The sequence below is a fragment of the Antechinus flavipes genome, chromosome 1, assembly GCF_016432865.1.
Source record: "Antechinus flavipes isolate AdamAnt ecotype Samford, QLD, Australia chromosome 1, AdamAnt_v2, whole genome shotgun sequence".
Lineage (NCBI taxonomy): Eukaryota > Metazoa > Chordata > Mammalia > Dasyuromorphia > Dasyuridae > Antechinus > Antechinus flavipes.
This window is the reverse complement of record NC_067398.1, coordinates 157,898,389-157,918,249: the sequence shown is the minus strand read 5'-3', so window position 1 is coordinate 157,918,249 and position 19,861 is coordinate 157,898,389.

The window sequence follows — 19,861 nt, the reverse complement described above, 5'->3', positions numbered from 1 at the left end:
TCATTTTACTCCTTTCTTGAACTTGAACGAACTAAATTGATCTGAGTCACTCCTGGCCTATGATAGAAGGAAAAGATGAAGAAAGAATGCAAAGGTCTTGGTTACTGATACAACAGAGAGGGGAAAATATAAAATTATTTCAGTTTGTAACAATCACAGAAACTGATAAAATTTTATCACTATAAATTTAATGTCATTATGTAATTTGTTATTAGCGGAAAGGACATTAAAAAAGAAACATCTTTGCTGCTATATTCTAAAAGCCATGGGATTTTTCCATCTGACTTGCAGATGGAATCTTACATATGTATTGTCTTTTCCATTAGAACGTGAGATACTTTCCTATTTGTATTTCTAGAGCTTAGCACATAATAAATTCTTGATGAATTCTTTTAATAAAATCTTGATAAATGCTTCTTTCACTCATTCATTCTCTTCCTTTAAAGTTCTGTTCATCCTTTTTATTTCTTTATTGCTGTCATATGTGGATCTGTAGGTTATTTCCCTCTTCTTTCATTAAGTTTAGTCCCAGACTCATATTTTCTTTCTCCACTTATACCTTTGCTTTCTTCAATCACCCTTGTCTCCTAGTCCCTAAAATGCCTCAAGCTCATGAGCTCTGCCTTCAATTTACCTCAACCTTACCACCTGAAAACGAGTGTTTCTGTCTTAGACCTCTTCCTCATGGCCTTCCCCAACCTCCATCCAGTTCCACTGAATATTACTAAACTATCAGAATTGTAAGTCACAGTTCTACCTGGGGGGACTGGGAAAATGAGGAAAGGGTAAGATCAGAAAGAAGAAATCAGGAATCAATTTAGAAGTAGAGGAGATAGCAAGAATTCAATTTAATTGAATAAACATTTCTTAAGTACTTAACTACATTCAAGGCATTTTGTTAGGGTTATGAAGATCAATGATACAGGTAAATGAACCTTTTGCGTACCTAATATATGCTAGACTTTGTTTGATTTTAAATGGGTTGATGTAATAGAGAAAAGGAATTTCAAATCTAGCCTGCAGGTAAAGATAAATTCTGAAATTTCATTTATGTATTAGCAAGATCATAAGATTCTTTAAAGCAATGAGTGTGTCTTTTATTTCTTTTTTGTAATAATCACTGGAATAATGTAGAGAGCTACTCTTGGAGCCAAAATGATCCAGATTTAAATTTTGCCTTTAACACATACTAGCTATATGTATGTATGCATATATATAATATATATGTATATATATATATATATATATAGATACATACATACATACATATATATAAAACCCCAGTCAAATTATCTAACTTCTAAGTACTCTAGATCACAGATATTAAACATACCATGTCCCATAACACTCAGAAGTTTCCCTGAATCAGATTAAAATGAAATTGGGAAATATTTAACAAAATTAACAATACATCAAAACATAGACAATATATATTTAAAGCAAAGATAATATATGGCTCCCAGGAATCTCTAGCTAAAAATTAGTGATTGTTTCCTATTTGAGTTTGATGTTATTGTTCTAAGCAACTAAGACTTTAAATTACAGAAAAGCTCTTGACCTGCATCAGTGAGAGAATTTCCTCTTCTTGTAGTTCCTCATACCAAAGAAATCATGGGTCTAATCTATAACCTGTTCCTTTAATTGTCCATTCTCTTACAGTTCTTTGTACAGAAACCATTGTAGGTGAGGTATTTACTAGTAATCAGTGAGGGACTAAATACTAGCTGATTGTTGGGATGCATTTTCCAGATCACTATGGGGCATTGAAGTGGCACAATGTCCCACCTCCGGAGTACCAGTTCTGGAATTGGAAGATCTGACACTTACTAGCTAGGTGACTATGGGGAAGTCCTTAACCTTGTTTTTCTCAGTTCCCAACCTATAAAATGAACAGGAGAAAGAAATGGCAAATCCCTCCAGAATCACGAAGAATTGGACATAACTGAAATATTAAAGAACCACAAAATTGACTCAGAAGAAAAATGTAAAAATATGGTGTGTATAAAAACCCATAAGGCTCAATAAATTTGTACAGATGCAGAAAATTCTTGTTAATAGTTTCTCAACACTGTCTATTGTCAGGAAGCATCTCAGGAACAACACTCAGCCTTATGACTGCCAGAGGCATATAATTTGTGTACATTTTCCTGAGTATTTCTATAGGGCCTTTCTGGAAAATCCCCATAATTGAAGCTTATGTTTCACAAATTAGAAAAGCAATTCAGTTGATTTGATGCATTGAGTCCTTTTTCCCATGATTTCTTACCCCCTTTCTTTTTTTTTCAGTTTAGCTAATTTCTATCTGAAATTTCTGTATTTTGATTTTGGCATGGATAACTTTATCTTAGATTTTCCAAACCATACTTATTTCCTTAAATATTTTTTTCTCCTTAGAAATTCAGTATCTCTGTTATTTTTCTACTATCAAATTTCTTTTTATACTTTCTTTATGACCTTTTAAAATCACTAATGAAGATTTTATTTTCCATTCAAATACCTCAAAAGCCTTAAGATTTGGTATAGAGAATAGAGGATAAGGGTTTTAGTCATTCAATTTGGTTTAATACGAATTTACTTAATATGAAACTGTTATTACTATAGTGTAAGGATATTGAGGTCTTTACCCCGTGATACTGAAATTTCAAAGGCAATGAATGTCCTTGTACTTACTTTAGCAGCAGGTAGAAATACCTAGTATTTCCTTAGTAAGTAAGAATGATAAGCCAAAATTGGTACTTACCAGATGTATCCTTTTTTTTCCCACTTCAACTCTTCTGTGGATCATCCATACATGACTTATTCCCAGAGGAGTCAGCTAGTGGTATATTAATAAATGTTTAACAACTTGCTTTGGGAAAAAAATAACAACCTACCCAAAACACAATTAAAATATGCAATATTAACATCTTTCCCATTTTCTTACACTAGACCAATCAACAAAACAGTAACTCAAGCACCAATTTGTAGCATTTGTGAATTCCTGAAATGTAAAAGCTCACGCTGAACATTTAACAACCACATGGCCAATATCTCCGGATCTCTCCCTGAAGTTTCTATCACTCCTCCCATAAGAGGAGCTGAATTTATTCTAAAATGTCATTTTGGAATCCCTGAGTGATGCTCATCCCAGCATATTTTGGGGTGCTTGCTCCAAGTGGCAGAATTATAAATGATTTCTCTGACTAAGCCTTATTCTACTATAGATATTCTGTTACGAGATAGAACTACAAAAACAAAAGAGCAAATAGCCAATGTCCTTAACAGACTTAAACAAGTTCTATGGTGGGGGGGGGGTTACCATTTGTACACAGGTGAATAAATACAGGATGAGAAGTAATGAGGATTTAAACTGGCATGGTGGGCCTGGGTTCAGAGAGAGATAAGGAGAAATGTCAGAGGTGTCATGGCACATTGAAGGTAGTGTTGGTTAGCAGCCTAGCAGTGGTATACATGTGCACAAATATTTAAAACAGTTCTTTATGTGAAGTTAAAAAACTGAAGACTTAAAGAATAACCATTTGTGGAATGACTCAACAAATTGTGTTGTATGAATATAATGAAATATTGGTGAGCTGTTAAAAACGAGGAAGGAAGATGATTTTGAAGGGATATGGAAAGACTTGTACAAACTGAAAAATAGTGAAGTAAGCAGGAAAAGAAAAATAGTTTATAGTATAACACTGATATTATATAACATTGAATACTCTGCCTCCTCTCCCCCCCCCCCCACCTAAAGGCCAGGTGTGTGGCCTTCAACCTTCCTCCAGAGTTTTCCAATGCCCTTAAGAAGATTTGGAACTGTGTAGTCTCTCTGCTGTTGGCTCTATCTTCCACAGATGGTGCTCTCTCTAATTTAAGGTTATCTTGACCCCTAGTTCCATTTAATCACTTTAACAGTCAGATTACGTCAACAAAGAAATATTTACTTCAAAATCATAGTAAAAACAAACATATTAAACATTGCCCCCCAATATTTGCCTGTTTGCACATAGGGACAACATATAGTGCTACCAGGCTTAGTTTCTTGGGAGAGGAAAGGGATTAAATTCATAGCTACATTGGGTTTCCATATAGCATGGTCATACCAAATTCTAAGTGAAAAGTTCCCTTGGGCTCATGTTTCACCACCAGAACTTCTCAGAGCTTTCCTGCTGGGCTGACAGCAACTTGAAATCCTGAATCCAAGGTCACCATGGTTGGAGCTACTTATGATAGGAATTCCATCACTTGTGTCTGGAATGAATAGGGAAAATAAAGCAGATCCAAACTCTAAGCTCATTCTCAGGGTCACAGAAACTAAAAGGTAGGTGGGGGTAGAATAGGTGGAGCATAGGGTATGAAGATAGCTCTTCTCCCCAAACAATTTAGCTTATAACATCTGTACTGTGGGTGGACCTTCAACCTCTGGACATAGCCCCAAAAAGAAAGAAAACTTCCCATTTGGTCGGTTTTTAAAATACAGACTGTTCTGGATTCCCACCCAATTCATAAGGGAACAGGATGCCTTTTCCTGAAGCAAGGCATTTTCCACAGGGGCAACTCCACCTTAGTTGATCTGAGCATGTGTCAAAGTTGTGTTCCATTCATAAAAACCAAACAATCTTGAAGACACAATGACCATCCACAACTCCAGAGGATAGATGATGAAGCTAACTATTTACCTCTTGAGAGAGAGGTGCAGAACACACACACACACACACACACACACACACACACACACACACACAAACACACAACCTATAAGAGAATATGGCTGAATACGCAATTTTGTTGAAACAATTTGTTAAAAACAATTTTCTTTCTTTCTTTTTTTTTGATGGAGTGGGAAGGAAAGAAAATAGATTTCTTTTCATTTAAAAATAATAATGATAACAATAACTATAATAACAAAAAGAGCAACAATAAAGTCATAGAACCTACCTTAAGACTTGGCTCTACTATATAACTCTCATGTGACTTTGGCCAACTCGATTTACTTCTCCAATCCTGTTTCTTTATCTGTAAAGGAATTGACCTTAAGATCTCTGAAGTTCTTTCCAAATCCCCAGATGGGCTTCTATTATCAATATACAAGCTGACACTGGAGGCAGAACTGACAAAACTTGGGACTGATTGGATAGGAATGATAGATTAAGGGAATTAGGAGAGTTTAGATGATCTCTAGAGTCCCTCGGAATTTTGAATCTTATCATCACAAAGAAAAGGGAATATAAGTTATTCCATTAATGGAATTTGTAATTTATGTTTGTAATTTATGAGCTGTATAATAATAGTAGTTAGTATTTACATATTTCTTAGCATACCTTTTTGTCCCACAACAATCCTGTGAGATAAAGAATGAAGATATTATTTTTGCTACTTTATAAATGACAGAAGTAAAGGTCAGAGTAGTTAAATTATTTGCCTATGGTTACACAGCTAGGAGGGATTACAGCAGATTTTGAATCCAAGTCTTGAATCCAGGTCCAGCTCTCTAGCCACTAGACCAGATGTCAAAAGGATTATGTCTTTCTCTTCTTTCTTTTTCCCTCCTTATTTCCTCTGAAATGAATCTTACTTAAAAACAACTTGCTGTGGTTTCTTTTTCATCCATAAGAAGTCTTATTTTTCATCATTATTTCTAGATGAGAAACGCAGCAGGCATAAAAGCTGTTGTTGGTCCTTGTTCTGGGCTGACTCAAGCCATGTGGGCAGCCAAAGGGAAAATGGTGATTTCAAATGTCTTGAACATTTTTGTTGTTAATTCCTTCATGCCCCAGAGGACTAGATATCCTGTGGAGTCTTAGGACTCTAGTGAAGTTATGGTAATTGTGACAATAATAAATCTGAGACTTATTTACAATTATAATGCTTAATTAGGTGATTGGCCCTCACTCAAGGTGGAATTTTGGAAGCCTGATGATTTTCATAAAAAACTGTGACTTCAACCTGTGACTTAAAGAGAGGGTTTGAGAAGGAAATAAAAGAAAGACATCCAGGATATTTCAATGCATTTGTATTTGGCTTATGTTTAATAATTGTTTATATAATTAGCACATTTTTCTTTCTCACAATTGGGTTTTGATGTTTTATTCCTTTAAAAACAAAAGGAGGCTCTATAATATTTACTTCTTAGTAAATTTATTTTATCCTAAAGAGGGAAAGTCTCTTTTATTGACAGTAGTATCCTATATTATAACCCCAAATTATAGTACTGCTAAATGGAAGCCAATTTGTATATTCTCATAAAATTTATACATATTGGGTTGCAGAAAGCTGGCAGAGCAGGTCCTAAACTCTCTTTTTTTTTTTTTCCTGGGGTGGAGAAGAACCTGGTGGAAAGGGAAAGAAGCCATAGAACTCCATCGGTAATCGATTTATTAAAAGTTTACTATGTGCCAAGGACCGTGCTAGGTGCTAAAGGAATCCAAAGACGGACGTTATATTCTGTTCAATCTAGTCTGAGCACACTATGGGATAATGAGTCACAAAGAAATAAATTTAATTCCTTTAAAAACACAAGTCCCGAACTCTTTTATCTTCAAAGGGTCGGGGAGACAAGAGTCCAAGAACAGAATCTGAATTGACTAGATAGACGACTCCATGCGCTGCTAAAATTTAGCACCTCTGTGAGCAGTACCAATCTACGTCACCGCTAAAAGTCTAAGTACCAGTGTTAAAATGAGGAAAGTCATGTAGATGACATCTCTTGCTCCAAAATCCTAGATCCAGTGATTAGAGGAAATGACTGGGCGCTAAATCTGCGCTAAAGCAGCGCTATCGAGGCGCGGTGGGGCGCTAGGACCCTGCCATTGGGCAGCCTGGGGACGTGTCGGAGGAGGGCTAGGGAAGCTTTAGCGCCCAGGGAAAAGGCTCTTGGAGAAATCCAGTCCCTTGCACGTGCTGGAGCGTCCTAGACCCTCGGCAGCAGCTAGGATGCGGGGGTGCGGGTCTGGGTCCCGGGCGGGCGGCGCAGAGACTGCAGCAGCGCCTAGCTGTAGCCGAGCTGCTCCGGGGAGCCCGAGCCGTCTACAGTCCAGGACCGTCCCGGGGGAAGGGACCTCCTCTCCTGAGCTGCGATCGGCACTGGGTTCTCCTGCCTCTGCTGGGATGCATAAGTCGGGCGCTCGCGAGGGACTGCGTTACAGCCCTAAGGAGGTGAGCCCCGGGGCCGGTGGCGCAACTGGAGCCGGGGGCGGAGAGGCGGGCAGCTTCCAGCGCCGAGGATCCGCCAGTCCGGTTGGTTTAACACCACCTCCAGGGCATGTCACTTAAACTCAGGCTCTTCTAGGGAAAGGGGGGCAGCCAGACTCCCCACCTCTCACCCTGATAAACACCCGGATTGCAGTGGGCCCTCTCGGTAGCTCTTCTGGAGTAGTAGGCGAGGAGAGTTGCTCTCCTATCTACACCAGGTTTCATCATTGAGAGCTTCCTAAGATCGCTTCCGTGGGAAGAAGTAACCAGGTCGCCTTGGGGCTTCTCCCCCACCCGCCCACCTTTCTTGCTAGCCACTTCCCTAGGCTCAGGAGGACTTGGGAGACTCTGCAACCTGCTCTCTTCCGAGGGACCATGTCCTCCTCCCCGCTAGCTTATGCGTGTTGTGGCCGACTTGACTTTCTTTCTCCTGTTGCGCCTCACTTTTCCCGCACTCAGAGCCCTCTTTTTTCTCCCTTGCTTGCACCCTGCGCTCCCGTACCACGACTCTTTAGCTAGGTATGTGTGCGTGTGTGTTGTGTGTTGTGTATATCTCTTCTTCCTCCTCCTCCACTTATTCTTCCTCCTCCTTCTCCTCCTCCTCCTCCTCCTCCTCTTCCTTCTCCTCCCCCTCTCCCTGCGTAGCTGCTTGCTTTTTTTTCCCCTAGGAAAGGCTGCTTATAGCTTCTGCTGCTTAAGACCCTGTTGCTGGCCTCTGACGGTTGAATCAGCTGAAGGCTCAAGGCTACAACCTCCCGATCCCTTGCTCGGCCTCCAGCTAAACACTCTCTCTCTCTCTCTCTCTCTCTCTCTCTCTCTCTCTCTCTCTCTCTCTCTCTCTCTCCCCCTCCCCCCCCCCACCATGGAGGCCCTTATCACCTCTCCCACAACCCTGGTTATGCTAAGGACCTAAGCTTCTTTCCAAAGCAATCACCACCTAGAGCGGTATTTACTGGGCAAACAGAAGAAACGCATTGATTTAACTGCTGCCTAATGGGAAGTTGTACCGGTTAGAGAAGGTTTGTGAGGAAGGAGTAGGAAGGAGGGACGGAGAAAAGGGTCTCCTCCTAATTGACGACATTTATAGTAATAACCGCCTGCAGTGGCAAGGAAGGGAAGCGAATTGATTGCCTCTCGGACCAGTGCTGGAGCAAGGGCTGAATAGGTTCGTCAATAAGAAATCTTAAATTTTCAGAACCTTTTCAGTGTTCTGGGATTCAGTGCTCCGGGATGTAGGGGAAAGTTGCAGTTGTCTTTGGGCTTGGAGAACCCGGGTCTGGACAGGAAATCCTAATTCGTTACTTAACCTTTATAAATGCAGAGATAGTTGTCTTAATCTTTCCAAATCTCCTCTGTAAAGCCTAAGCTTTAGCAGTTCGGTTGATCCAGTTTTCAGTTGCAGGTTGTTTTTGAGTCTGTGGAGTCTGACATTAATTTACCTCTCCATGTTGGCAGTCTTAAGAAGGAACTCATGATTGAATGAATGAGCAGGCCTGAGTTGCCAAGGTTGCCACTTGGAATTCTTATTTCACTGGAGTACCCCACATTGGACAAAATATGTACATGTATGTGTACACAATTGCTCCAGCGATATTCGTAGCACTCATGTCAAAACACTGCAAATATTTTTTTGGTAGGAAATAATAAGAGCTCTGAAATTATTTGACAAATCTAGTTGAGTAATACTGACTGTGAAGAAAAAGGAAATATTTTGATACTATCTTTCCTAGGGCCAGTTAATCAAAACACCCTTTTAAGGGATGTAATTGAGAGAATAAATTAATTATTATCAGTTTTCTAGAATTGTATATTTGAGGAACCTGTGTCAGTAGTTCTGACACATAGGGGTCTCATCTATTTAACTTTACAGATTTTCTATTAATCAAAAATGGAAGAAGAATTTACTCAGGATAAGTTTCTGTCTTAGAAATAGGAGAGAGAGGGAATGAACATTTATTAAACATTTAGTATGGTTCTAGGAAAATCATTTCACTCTGTTTGTCTCAGTTTCCTCATCTATAAAATGATCTGGAGAAGAAAATAACAATACAGAGGATATCTTTTTTATTTATTTTTTTATTTTTAAAAATTTGTTTGCCCTCTGCTTTCTTTGCTAGAAAATACCAAATGAAGTCACAAAGAATCAGATGTGACTGTAACATCTGAAATGGTAACAAGAAAAACAACATGTGCCAGCACTATATATATATATATATATATATATATATATATATATAGTCTTTCCTAGAGTCACACAGCTTTTAAGTGTCTGAGGACAGATTTGAAGTCAGTTCTTCCAATTCCAAGGCCCAGTGCTCTATCCACTGTGATATCTAATTTGGCAAAATCACTATTTTGCACTTATATAATATTATGTACTGTAGTTATCTGTTATTTATACTGAATTCTTCTATTAGACTGTAAGGGTAATGATTCTGGAAAAAATAGGTGGTTAATAAATGTATGTTGATTAAATGAATGAAACTATTAATCAACTTGCAAATTTTTCACTATCTTTACACATTTATTGGCATCATGTCCCAATACCTGATAGAGAAGGCTAAACTAAAGAAAATCTGGACAAGAATTGAGGGATGATTTGTTTTTGTTGAAATCTAATTGTTTTGGGGTGTATCTCAATTCTTTCAGGCCCTAGGGCTATGGATTTGGGTTAAAATGGATGAACATTTCCTTAATAACTTCATTGCCTGCTTATATTGAGGGCCCAAGGTAAAGGTCCTGTTTAGGAAAAGAGTGTCATTTTCTAACCAAGGAAGGAAGGAATCATGATCTCTTCTGAATTAGTCCTTTTTAAATCACCCTGTCAAAGGATAAGTAGGAAGCAATATGCAAGAATATATTTCATGATCACTGAAGTTATGAAAAATTAGAAAAAGATAAAGGATGCTGCTTGATGTGATTACAACAGTTTATTATATTATTTCCACATTATGAAGTGAGAACATTTGTCTTTTGCCAGAATGGAAACTCCTTCCTCCACCAACTTGCAATTTATGTGCCTTGAAGAACTGAGAGGTTAAACTAATGAGTGTCATCAAGGTCTTTCTGACTTTGAAGATCAGTGTTCCATCCACCATATGCTGCCTCTACTCAGAGGAAAAAACACAACAATCTGAGTCCATAAGTTAATACATAAAATGCAGTATATTATACTTATTTATCAATTATTGTTACCTAATGACTTAGGGTAAGGATAACTTATCATGGTGGCAAATGATCAGTTTGATAATGATAAAATAAAGAGGTCTCCTGGGGCATTATTAAATATAAAATATGTCCTGAGCCTTTTTAAGTAGGCACACTTTGAAATGTAGCACTTTTTAACTTGCTAAAGATATTATGAATCTAGAATTGGAAGGACCTCAATGATCATTTAGTTTACTTCTCTTATTTTATATTATTATTTAAAAAAAATTTTAAACTTTTTTTATTCATTTTTTTAAATTTGCAAATTATCTCCCTCCTCTTACTCCCTGTCCTACCAAATGAAAAGGCAAGGAAAACAAAATCAATAACAAATAGGTACAGTCATGCAAACAAATGTCCATATTAGACATGGCTATGTATATATAAATATATGTATATATACATATACAAAAATATATATATAGCGAGATATATATATATATATGTATATATATATATATATATACATGTATACATTCACACATACTTCAGTTTGCATACTCTGAGTTCATCAGTTCTCTTTTTGAAGGTGGATAGCATATTTTATCATGAATACTTTGGAACTGTGGTGGTTTATTGTGTTGATTAGAGTTCCTTAGTCTTTAAAAGTTTTATCTTTATGCTGTTATTATTATTATTATCTTTACAAGGTTATTGTTTATGCTTTTCATGATATAGATTGTTCTACTGATTCTCACTTTATTTTCCATCAATTCATGAGGATCTTCCCAGATGTTCAGAAACCATCCATCATTTATTATAACACAATAGGATTCTTTTACATTAATATAATTTAATGTGTCCATTTTCCTATTGATGGGCATCTCCTCAGTTTCCAATTCTTTACCATACCAAAAAGAGCTGCTATAAATATTTTTAGATTTATGGATCTTTTTCTTCCTTCTTTGATCCCTTTGGAGTATAATCAAAGCAGTAATATTGATGAGTCAAAGGATACACATAGTTTAATAACCTTTTGGACATAATTCCAAATTGCTTTCCTGAAAGGACAACCCATCAGTGTACCTGTTTTCCCATATTCTTTCCAGCATTTGTCTTTTTCCTTTTCTGTCTTCATAGCCAATCTGATGAGTGTGAAGTGGCCTTAGAATAGTTTTGATTTGTACTTCTTTTATTGTTACATTTTTTATGCTTATTTGTATAGCTTAGATTTCTTTCTCTGAAAACTGCCTATTCATATATTGTAACTATTTATCAATTGGGGAATGACTCTTATTCTTGTAGATATGTTAGCTCACTAGGTATTTTAGAAATGAGACCTTTATTAGAGAAATTTGCTGCAAAATTTCCCCCCAGGTTTCTTGCTTTTCTTCTAATTTTAACTTCATTGAGTTTTTTGATGCAAAACTTTTAAATTTTATTTAATCAAAACGATCCATTTAACCTTCTGTGAATCTCTATTTCTTCTTTGGTTATGAACTCTTTTCTTACATGAATACAACAGGTACTTTCTTCCTTGTTCCACTAATTTGCTTATATCTTCCTTTATGTCTAAATAATAGCTCATGCTGGTATATAGTGTGAAATACTGGTCTATATATAACTTTAGCCAGCTTACTTTCCAATTTTCCTAGCAGTTTTAGTCATATAATAAGTACTTGCTCCCAATAACTGGAATCTCTGAGTTTATCCAACCTTGGGTTACTATATTCACTTGCTTCTGTATATTATATACTTAATCTGTTCTACTGATCAACCTCTTCAAGTCTTACTCAATACCAAACTATTTTGATGATTACAGCTTTGGGATATAGTTTGAGATTCAGTATTGCTAGGCCTGCCTCTTTCTCTTTTTCTTTTTCCATTGATTCTTTTATTATTCTTGGCCTTTTGTTCTCCCGATAAATTGTATTATTTTTTTCTAACTTTATAAAGTAATTTTTGATAATTTCTTTGGTATTATATTGAATAAATAAATTAATTTAGATAGTATTGTCATTTTTATCATATTGACTCCATCTACTCACAAGCAATTGATATTTATACAATAATTGATAAATTATATCAATTTATACAATTGTGAAGTGTTTTGTAATTGTTTTCATATAGTTCCTATGTGTTTTCACAGTTATATTCCCGAGTATTTTATCTTGTCTGTGATGACTTTAAATGGAATTTCTCTTTCTATCCTTTCTTGATGGATTTTGTTGATAATAAATAGAAATGTTAATGTTTTGTATGGATTTGCTTTATATCCTGCCACTTTGTTGACTACATTGATTGTTTCAATTTTAAAAGATAATTCTGTAGAGTTGTCTAAATGTACTATCCTATTATATATTAAAAATTTATGGTTTTGTTTCCTTGTTGGTTACATTTATTCCTTAAATTTCTTTTCCTAGTCTTATTGTTAGAGCCTGCATTTCTAGTACAATGTTAAATACTAATTGTGGTAATAGACATCCTTGCTTCGCTCCTAGTCTTAGTAGAAAGACTTCGAATTTAACCCCGTTACAAATGATGCTTGCTCTAGATTTTCAGATAGCTACTATTTATCATTTTAAGGCAAGCTCAATATATTATTGGACTTTCTTGTGGCTTAACATTAATAAGTTTGTATTTTCTCAGAAGTTTTTCCTGTATCCATTGAAATAAGCATGTGATTTTTGCTGTTTTTGTTATTGATATGGTCTATTATGCTTACTATTTTCCTAATATTTAAACAGCCCTGAATTTCAGTCTAAATACAGTCTGGTAATAGTGTATGTTCTTTGTGATATAGTGCTGTAACCTCCTTGGTATTATTTACTTAAAATGTTTGCATTAATGTTCATTAGGGAAATAAGTATGCAGTTTTTTCCCTTTGTTTTGGTTCTCCATACTTTAGGAATTAGGAAGATCATGTTTATGTAATAGAAAGGATTTGTTAAGAATATATTTATTTCTTCAAAGAGTTTGTGAAATGTCGCAGTTAACTGTTCTTTGCATGTAAGGGTAGATTAAAAAAAAAATAAATCCATGTCAATTTGTTTTTCCCCCAATAGAAGGTCATTCAGGGCTTGTATGATTTCTTTCTTTGGACAGTTTATATTTTTGTAAATACTCATTCATTTCATTTAGTTTGTCAGTTTTATTAGTATGTAGTTGGGTAATAATTGCTTCCCCCTTCATTGCTTGTTAATATGCCTTTTTAATTTTTGATAATGATAATTATTCTTTTTAAAAAATCAAATTTCCTCCAACAAGCATCTCCTCATTTATTAGGTTAAGGGTTTTTCTAACTTTAATTTTGTTAATTTCTCTTTTGATTTTCACAATATCTGTTGTGGTATTTAATTTCTTTTTTTTTTAAGCTTTTTAGTTACATGGCAAATTTATTGATTTACTCTTTCTCTCTTTTATATTCTTTTAGAATGTATTTCTTTTGCAAATATTTATACATTTTACTTGGATTGTCAGTTTTATTGACATGTAGTTGAGCAGAATATCTTTTAATAATTGCTTTAATTTCCTCATCATTGGTTATGAATTCATCATTTTAGCTTTTATACCGATACTTTTATATTGATAACTTTTTAAAAATCAAATTAACTCAAATAGGTACACTAATTAACATACTGTTACAGGAGCTGTGAATTAGTTTACTCATTCTGCAGAACAATTTGGAATTATGTTCAAAGCACTATAATATATACCCTTTGATCTAGCAATACCATACCACTACCAAGAAAATAAAGAAAAGGTAAAATATTTATAAAATATTTATAGCAACTGTTTTTTGGTGGCAAAGAATTGGAAATTGAAGGAATGTCCATCAGTTGGGAATGACTGAACAAGTTATGATATATGGATGTGATGGAAAACTGTTGTGTTGTAAGACAGCATAAAGAGATTAGTTACAGAAAAACCTGGCAAGAATTATGTGAATGAATGCAAAGTAAAGTAAATATAACAAGGAGAATAGACCACCCAGTAATAGCAATATTATTTAGATAGTCAATTGTGAAAGATTTAGTAATTCTGATCAATGCAATGATCCACCATAGTTCCAAAAGACTCATGATATAAAATGCTCTCAAGCTTTAGATAGAGAACTTATGTATTCATTGTTCATACTGTAGCATTTCTATTATTTATTTATTTTTCTGAACATGGCTAATGAAGAAATATTTTGCATTCATTTGTATAATGAGTAGGGGAGAGGTGAAAGGTAAGGAAAAGATTTATAACTGAGCAATTAAAAAAATCAAAAATCAAACTATCCAATGGTTTATCTATTTTGGCTAATCTATTTGATTGGAAAAGAACATGTAAATATAAGCTATATGCAATCGCCTTATGCATTATGAGTTAGGGATCCTTCACATTTGTGCAAGTTGAAGAATGTGATTATTCTTGCTTAAATCCTTGCCTGCACTAGGGACCACTCCCTAGAGCCTTTAAGATTAAGATTCTTACTGCTAATGAGTCCACTTGGGTTTTCATAGAATGGCCTGAAGGTATGTATTCATTTGTGAATGATTACAGTACTCAAAAACATTTTATTTAGTTTCAGCAAGTAACTACAGAATAAAATCATGGATTTTATAGCTGGAAGAGACCTAAGGGAGAAAAAAACAACTGTGGTTTACTAGGAAGACACAGCACCTAGGTGATACTGAATAGACCATCTGTGTTATTTTGGGCAGATCTTAGGTCTTCTGACTCCACTTTCCTTATTTGTAAAACGAGGGGGTTGGAATAAATGGCCTCCAAGGTCTCTAGAGCTTTGCTTTTGTTCAGAGCAGTAATATTCAATTCAAAAACCATCCACTAAGTGTCTACTATGTGTCAGTACTACATTGGACAAGGAAGTTCTAAAAACAAAAAAAGAAACAAAACAATCTACTCTCAAATTGCTTAAGTTCTAAATCCTTTAATAAATACTTATTTAAATGCCTTCTATGTGCCAGGCACTGTATTAGATGCTGGGGATACAAATAAAAAGAATAAAATACTATAAATTACTTTCATATACCATAGCTTATTTAGCCATTCTCCAACTGATGGGCATCTACTCATTTTCCAATTCTTTGTCACTACAAAAAGCTGCTACATACATTTTTTTTACAAATGTGGGTCCTTATCCCTCCTTTATGATTTCTTTGGGATACAGATGCAGTAGTGGATCAAAGGGCAGAATTTTGGAATTATTTGGACATAGTTCCAAATTGTTCTCCAGAATGGTTGAATCATTTCACAATTCCACCAACAATGCATTAGTGTCCCAGTTTTCCCACATCCCTTCCAACATTTATCATTATATTTTCCTGTCATCTTAGCCAATATGAGAGAGAGATGAAATGGTACCTCAAAGTTGTTTTAAATTTGCATTTCTCTAATCAATAGTGATATAGAGCATTTTTTCGTTATAGATGGCTTTAATTTCTTCATCTGAAAATTGTCCATTCATATTCTTTGGCCATTTATCAATTGAGAAATGACTTGTATTCTTATAAATTTGACACAGTTCTTTATATATTTTGTAAATGAGGCCTTTATCAGAAACACTAGCTGTAATTTTCCCCCCAGCTTTGTATTTCCTTTCTAATTGTAGCTGTGTTGGTTTTGTTTATGTAAAACCTTTTTAATTTAATGTAATCAAAGTAATTGCATTTCATAATGTTCTCTAGTTCTTTGGCCACAATTTTCTCCCTTCTCCAAAGATCTGATAGGTAAATTGTCCCTTGTTCTCATAATTTATTTATAGTATCACCCTTTATATCCAAATCATATACTCATTTTGACCTAATTTTGGTATGAGGTGTGAGATGTAGGTTTATGCTGAGTTCCTGACATATTATTTTCCAGGTTTCCCAGCAGATTTTGTGAAAAATTGAGTTTTTATCTTAGGAGCTGGAGTTTGGGGGTTTATCAAATACTAGACAGTTATTGATTATTGTGTCATGTGTATCTTAAGTATTCCATTGATCCCCCATTCTATTTCTTAATGAGTAGCATACATTTTTGATGACTGCTGATTTACAATAAAATTTTTGGTCTGGTATTACTAAGGCATCATATTTTGTATATTTTTTTCATTAATTCCCTTGATATTCTTGACCTTTTGTTATTCCAAATAAATTTTTAAATATATTTTTTTAGCTCCATAAAGCAATTTTTGACAGTTTGATTGGTATGGCTCTGAACAAGTAGATCAGTTTAGGTAGAATTGTCAATTTGCTCCCTCTGAGCAATTGATATTTTTCCAATTGTTTAGATGTGACTTTATTGGTGGGAAAAGTGGTTTGTAATTGTGTGCATATAGTTCCTAAGTTTGTCTTGATAGGTAAACACCCAAATATTTTATTTTGTCTACAGCTATTTTAAACATAATCTCTCTCTCTCTCTTGCTGCTGGGCTTTGTTTAATAACGTTTAGAAATGTTGATGGATTTGTGTGGGTTTATTTTATATCCTGCAAAATATCCTTTATTTGCTAAAGTTGTTATTCTCCTAAATTCTTTATAATTGAATCTGCCCTTCAAGGAACAGATCATCCACCATCTTTTCTTTCAAGGTCTCCCCAATTTGGCCAGTCTATAAGGATCTCATTTGTTTGGATTTTTATAGCACTATTTACTGATACCTTTCATTTGACATCTAGTGCAAGTTATCCCAGTATTGTTATGATTAGCTACTATTATTGTTAGTTATCACTTTATAACTGGGGCTCTATCTCTCTAACTTCATGATAAGCTCTTTAAAGGGAAAGACTGAAACTTATTCACAATTGTGTTCCCCATGGAGGGTAGCACAGTGCCTCATACCTAGCAGGTAACTATAAATGCTTGCTACTGTTGGTGGGTTAGCTCACCTTTATGTGATATTTTGTACTTTGCAAATTAAAAAGCCTCACAGCTGTTTTATTATCACCACCATTTTATAAATGAGAACACAGAGGAGCAAAGGGGCTGTTAGTGCTGGAGCTGTGACTCCCATCCAAATTTTGTGACTCCAGCATCAGTCTTAATATTACACCAGTCTAGGTAGGTTTTGGGTGCCAGGAATCAGCAGCCTTCTAAGTATGATCACTGGCTTGAGCAGTGCCAAGGTGGGTGCCATCAATAAGGATGTAAGCATAAGGAGTCTCAAAGATAGATGTAAAACCAAAGGAACAGGTAAGTAGGAGAAGAAAAAGGAGAGATATGATTGAAGAAAATAGTTAGAATTAAGCAAACCAGTCAGTGTCTGGCAGTAGCAACTGCTTAAAATACATTTTGACTGACATATGTAACATTCTATACCCATAAATTCCCATATCTCCATGCAAAGAAAGGAGAGTCCTTCCTTAATTCTTCTTCCAGGCTAAACTTAATTATTATAATTATTATAATTTTAATTTTTAAATTTAATTTATTTTTGGAATATTTTATTTTCCCAAATAATTTTCAACATCCGTTTTTATTATTATAATTTTTATTGACTTTTTATTTTCAAAACATATGCAAGAATAATTTTTCAACATTGACCCTTGAAAAACCTTGTGTTCCAGTTTTCCCCCTATCCCCCCACCATCTCCCCAGATGGCATGTAATCCAAGATATGTTAAATACAGTAAAAATATATGTTAAATCCAATATAGACATATGTATTTATACAACTATCTTGCTGCACAAGAAAAATCAGACCAAAAAGTTAAAAAAATGAGAAAGAAAATAAAATTCAAGCAAATCACAACAAAAAGAGTGAAAATGCTATGTTGTGGTCCACTCTCAGTTCCCACAGTCCTCTCCATAGATGGAGATGACTCCCATAATCCCAAGATCATTGGAACTGGCCTGAATCATCTCATTGTTAAAGAGAGCCACATCCATCAGAACTGATCATTGTATAGTCTTGTTGTTGCCATGTACAATGATCTCCTGGTTCTGCTCATTTCACTTAGTATCAGTTCATGTAAGTCTCTCCAAGCCTCTCTGTATTCATCCTGCTGGTCATTTCTTATAGATCAATAATATTCCATAACATTCATATACCACAATTTATTCAGCCTTTCTCCAATTGATGGGCATCCATTCAGTTTCTAGTTTCTGGCCACTACAAAGAGGGCTGCAACAAACAGTTTCGTACATGTGGGTCCCTTTCCCTTCTTTAAGATCTCTTTGGGATATAAGCCCAATAGTAACACTCCTGGATCAAAGGGTATGCACAATTTGATAATTTTTTGAGCATAGTTCCAAATTGCTCTTCAGAATGGCTGGATGTATTCACAACTCCACCAACAACGTATCAGTGTCCCAGTTTTCCCACGTCCCTTCCAACATTCATCATTATCTTTTCCTATCATCTTAGCCAATCTGAGAAATGTGAAGTGCTATTTCAGAGTTGTCTTATTGTGTATTTCTCTGATCAATAGTGACTTAGAACACCTTTTCATATACTAGAAATCAATATCTATTTCTGTAAAACTTTGTGTTCCAAATTTTTCTTGCTTCTTCCTGTACCTCTCTCCTCCCCAAGACATCAAGTAATCTGATGGAAGTTAAATGTGTGCAATTCTTTTAAACATATTTCCATATTTGTCATGTTGTGCAAGAAAAATCAAATCATGAGGGGAACAAACCACGAGACAGAAAAAAAGCCAAGTAAATAAACAGCAACAAAGAAATGAAAGCAATATGCTTCAATCTACTATCTCCATAGTTTTTTATGATCAGATTTTTTAAAAAACCAATATTCTTTGCTGCATTTAAATTGTTGTTGCATGTTAAATAATAATTGCACATACTGTCTTCCTTTTTCTTCCTCTGCATTAATTATAAAAAATGTTCCCATTTTTCTTCAAATTCTTCATATTTGCCATTTTTACGGGGCACTGGGCAACTAGATGGTGTGATGGAGAAAATGCCAGATCTAGTGTTAGAAAACCCCACATTCCTGAGTTCAAATCCAGCCTCAAAGACATATTAGCTGTATGACCCTAGGCAAGACACTTAATCTTCTTTGCCTCAGTTTCCTAATCTGTAAAATGAGCTGGAGAAGGAAATGGTATACTACTCTAATATCTTTGCCAAGAAAATCCCAGATAAGGTCACAAAGTGTGGACATGATTGAAGAATAACAAATAACTGGGCCAGCAACTTTTTGCAAGGATTGAATGTTATAGTTTAGCACAGGCTATAATGAAATGTAAGTGCTTTTTGATGCCAGAATAATACTGAAGCTTTTTTGGGAGGCTCATGATTCTTTTAGGTTGTAAGCATTTGAGGGTAATCTATGTCTACTTTTGTCTTTGTATTGCCATTGCATAGCCCAGTCCCTTGCATAAAACAGATGCTTAATAAATATTTATTGAATTTTGACAGAATCTTAACATTGATTTTGATTTCTAGTCCAATCCCTACTTAGGTATCATTTCTTCAATATTCTTAACTAATGGTTATCCATTAGTCAGAGGCTTCCTTTGAATGATAACCCCTAAATCTTCATCTGGGGCAGCTTAGGTCATTGGGGGGGCTTTTCTTTATATTGAGCCAAAA